Raw genomic sequence first — 5,005 nt, 5'->3', positions numbered from 1 at the left:
TTGAGGGTTGATGCTTGCAAGATCCCTAACTCCAACCCTAGATGATTGTCATGCCATATTAAATTTTAGGCCACTAGGAAGAGGATGGGTTCTCTTATTTTTATATTGTTATTATTTTATCATAGTTGAGTCGATCATATAGGATTGAGATATTGAAATATCCATGGTAACTTTATAGTGAATGTTATTTTCTTTGTACTTGGATTTCACAACTAAGAAATATAGAGAGGGCATAGTCTTGACCATCTATTTGAGTTCTCTCTTTTATTGGGTTTCCAAGGTTTTTCATGGATGATGTGTTTATTTTCTTGATCTTTCCTTTCAATTTCAATTATTTCCATAAATTTGAACATTAGGCTTATAATAATGAATCTAAGATCCAAGGTAATAAACTACATAATAAAATATTTCATAATATTATAAGATCTATTATAATAATGATAATTTGTAAATTAATATAAGTCAACTCAAAAAATGAAGAAATGAAGAAATGAAAATATAAGTACAAGACTTTTCTACATGTCAAATTTAATGGAGTTGTGGTTAGGGATTCACACTATAAAGATTTCCCATTAATTGGGATTGAAACCTCAACAATGTAAACAAATTCTCACTTTTTTATGGTTGAACAAATTCTCGCTACTATAAAAATTCTACCTATTATAAACAAATGTTGCATGGTAACATAGTCCTTACCAGTCACTATATGTAAAACAAATTGGGAAGAGTTTAGTGCAATGGATATGAACATGCATAACAAAGTGTAAGGAGTTAATAATGGTAGCTTTAAATAGCATAAATTCTAGTATCTTCGTTATTCCTACAAACCATAGCAATTATTATGTTAAGATAGATTTATATGCACACTTTTACTAGAAAATTATTGGATAATTATGTGAATAAATCAGAATTACAAAGTGGAACGGCAATCATTTTCCATATACTTTGTTACACTCATTTTCAATCAACTTTGGTACACTTAATTAAAAACCAAAATTGGAGAAATGTTCATAAATAAACTTTGGTACGCTATTTAAAAACCAAAATTGCAGAAATGTTCATAGATACGATTACAAAGTAGTTAGGGTTTATTAAATTGTGGCTAATTATTGAGAGTTTCGCAAAACAGGAGCAAGGCGATGGTGTTTTTACTCCTATTTTCAGAAATTTTAATTTTAATTTTATGTGGGTTTTGATAGCTTCATGAACCTTCTTGAATGAACGATAATCCTTTTGGGCAACACTTTCTTCCACGCCCATCACCATGACATGATGCTAACCTTACGGAGTCTAATTCACACACCACAAATGGCGAACTTACCGACGTTCAAAGAATTGTTCGAGTTACACTGACGGGAGAATCGTGAATTACTTCATGGACAAGACCGAATTCCTTAGGAGGAAATATCGTTGTTGGAGACGCAACTTGACAAATAACTATAAATTGATTGCACTGTTACGCTTGCAGTTGGGATTTTATATATGACTTAGAATAACTTACAGTCAAAAGCCTTTGACACCTTTGAGTTAAAATTCAATGGAGGCAGAATAATATATCGAGTAGTTCACAGGCAGTTTAAACTTTGATTCTGTAAGTTTTTAGTGTGTGAGAAAAACAGCTAGATTCTTAAAGTTGGTTTTTAATTGTATAACAAAATTCAACATAGCTAACTCACCCCAAAACATAAGTAGCGTCACATATACTGCAAATCGATTGAAATATCAGTCTTCCATGAAAAGTATACAATTTTGTCCTGAATAATGAAGTGAACAAATAAATATGATTACAAGAACATCAAGCGGGATCAACCTGGTACTCTTTTATGAATATTATTGTGAGTGATCATGCCATAAAACATTCCATCAGTCCATCGCAGAGGATTCCTCACACAGGAAAGCAGCATCTGCATTTTTGTCACTACAGTACAGACATGGATGCTGTGAGTACTCTCCTTCATCCAGCAATTTTCTTGCACCCAAAACCAATTCCCTGTTGCTAATTGGCTTCTCATGCTTTTCAAGAATTGATTGAAGAGCATTACTGAATGCTCCAAATGCTTTACTCAGATCCTCTGTAAGGGACGCGTCGGCAGATGTCTCATCAGTTTGGCATCCACTCAATAGAATACCCATGTCCTCATGTATACGCTGCTTCCCCTACTGCAATTCAAGCTGTTGTAGTCCCATTTCCTCCGGAAAGAGTCGTTATCTGTAGCAAGCCTTTGAACTTTGGAGCTAGCTTTCTTGCCGAAAAGCTTAAATAGAGCGCTCTTGATTTTATGAGCTTCCATCTCAGCTTCTCCAGTTTCTTCTCTCAAGAAACGCAGTATTGAGTCCAAGGGTAAGAACTTCTTCTTTCTCTTTGTTTCTGGAACTCTTAACGATCTGTTGGCTGTGGCATGAGGTCCAATTTGTTCTTTCTCTTTGTCAATTAAGCCTCCGCTGTGGCACGAGTCTGAAACCATGGTGAAAGATGTACCCAGAGGCACTATGTTCACCATTAATCGGAAGTCCTCATCTGCATGCCATATATTACATGAATGTTACATAATAATCACAACCATAAATATGAATGTAAATTTCAGGATTGAATTGATCAAACTGAGAAACGATATAGGAGTAGGAGTTACCTGTAAGCAGGTTAAAATCGCATGGGACGATACACTCGTCATAGCCGGTGGAGTTCTGCAGTGGAACCAGAGTTCCATGGCCGCTGTAGTGAAAGAAGAGCACGTCTCCGGGCTTGGCCTGCCGAATCATTTTGATGAGAGCCAAGCAAATGTTTTCTCCAGTGGGCTTTGTATAAGATTCGTCTGTGTCGATAAGGAGATTGATATTCTCTTTAGCAAAGCTGAAGCGATGAATGAGGATGTTTTGCATCCTCATAACGTCGTTCACGCATCCGTGAAGTTCATATTCCGTGTTGGGATAATTGCATCCCACCAACACAGCGTATTTCATGTTGTCGTCCTTGGTCATGCTTTAAGCCCGATCGCACAGATTTGTTTGAAGATTATGCCCACTTCTTGCAGGGAATTACAGTACTGCGAATTGAAAGAAGTTGAAGAAGTTGGAATATGAAAGGTTGGGACGGGGGCTTAATGAATAATTGGAATGCGAAATGGTGAAACTGTGGCTCTATTTATATTTTGAGAAGCTGCAATATGGAGTAGATTCTAGAATCGTTACAAGGCAGCCCTTAACTTTCACGGCTTGGAGACCCGATTCTTGCTTTTCCTACCCACCGCCATGATGACAAGAACATTTTTCTAAGATTTCAGACAGTTAATGACGTGATGGATACACAGAGCCGAGGACCACACAATCACTCAATGGCTTGTGTGTGGGATTCGTCTTCTGCACATCTCAGCCGACTCATTGGTCGCTTGAAATGGATATATACCTGCAACAGGGCTACCATTTTTGCTTGACGAAAACCTTTAATCTTCGAGATGCGAAAAGGCAAGTCAGCTGGATTAGAATAAAGTAAGTTTTGCAAACTGCATGTCGTGTGATGCGCGAGGTTGATTGCGTGAGTCATTATGCGTAACAACAAAGCATATACCCAAATAAAATTGGACAAGAAATCTTTAAACCACATGGACACTCCATGATGTCTTGGCTTCTCCGTGGTCCTTTTTAATTCATGTATTATTAAAACATCTCGATGATGTAAGCTAATTTAATTAAGCTTAGCAAGGAAACGAGAGGAAGCAATACATATTATTAATATAATAATGATAATAAACAATAATATATTAATAACAATAACAAACAATCAAGTTACATTTATAATTTTTAAAATTATTATTAAAAATAATATATTTTAACATCAATTTTAAATAAAATATTTTAATTCATATTTTTATATATAAAGATTAAAAACCTCTCATGAGCATATATAAGGGAGTCATAGAAAAGCAATATTGAAATTTCCTGGTTGGAAATTACTAGAGTATGTTAACAACAATAGGAAACAAGCTGGGTATAATTTTAAAAATTATTAATAATAAAAAATATATTTTAATATTATTTTAATAAATAAGATCTATATGATAGGTTGGAATTTATAAATTTATTAAATAAAAGTAAATTTATAATAACAGTAGGAAACAAGTTAGTATAATTTAAAAAACTTCTAATAAATTTATTAGGGAAGTCATATAAAAATAATACAAAAATTTTGAAAATTACCAAAATATATAATAATAGTAAGAAACAAGCGCGCTCTATATATATATATATATCAATTTTAAAAAAATATATATATATATAGATATATATATTAATATCAATTTTATAGTTAATATATGATAGGATTAAATTTTATAAGTTGATTGAATATAAGCAAATTTATAATAATCATAAGAATAAGTTAATATAACTTTAAAAAACTTGTAATGATCTTAGCAGGAAAGTAATAGAAAAGTAATATAGAAGTTTTTGGAAATTAGGACAGTATTTTAATAATAATAAAAAAAATAAGTTAAATATACTTTTAAAAATAATAATAAAAATATATTATAATAATAATTTTATAAATTTATTAAATATAAGCAATTTTATAATATTAATGTATAATTTTTAAAAATATTAATAATAAAAAATATATTTTAATATGATATATAATAAAATTTTATAGAGTTTTTAAATATAAACAAATTTATAATAATCATAGAGTTTTTAAATATAAATAAATTTATAATAATCATAACAAAACAGTTAATATAATTATAAAAATTATTAATAATAAAAAATATATTTTCATATTAATTTAAAATAAAATATTTTAATTATATATTTATCTATATAAAAGTTTGCTTATAAAATTATATGTTAAATGTATTTTATAATTCATTTCAGGTATTTATATTTTTTTGTCTTAGGTATAAAATTGTATCATTAATTGTTACCTTTTGCAAAACATAAAAATTAAGTCATTCAAATTAAAATTTTGAAAGCATCCTCTTAGTAAAATGTTTGTAAATGTATATTAAAATAAAAT

The 5,005-nt window shown here is 30.8% G+C and overlaps 1 pseudogene across 1 annotated transcript; it reads right to left on the bottom strand.

Annotated features, from left to right (window-relative positions):
* Positions 1-1,701: 1,701 nt before the first annotated feature.
* On the bottom strand, positions 1,702-3,149 carry LOC149167343 (metacaspase-9-like; annotated as a pseudogene). Its single transcript, XR_016260551.1, has 2 exons — positions 2,631-3,149; positions 1,702-2,518 (listed from the first exon to the last, which is right to left on the bottom strand). The product of XR_016260551.1 is annotated as a metacaspase-9-like (transcript).
* Positions 3,150-5,005: the final 1,856 nt, after the last annotated feature.

Source organism: Pinus tabuliformis, chromosome 5_1, assembly GCF_031772625.1.
Source record: "Pinus tabuliformis cultivar Carrire ecotype Pingquan chromosome 5_1, CPIR1, whole genome shotgun sequence".
Lineage (NCBI taxonomy): Eukaryota > Viridiplantae > Streptophyta > Pinopsida > Pinales > Pinaceae > Pinus > Pinus tabuliformis.
Note: the sequence above shows the minus strand (reverse complement) of the source record. Positions and strands in the feature narration are given on the sequence as shown.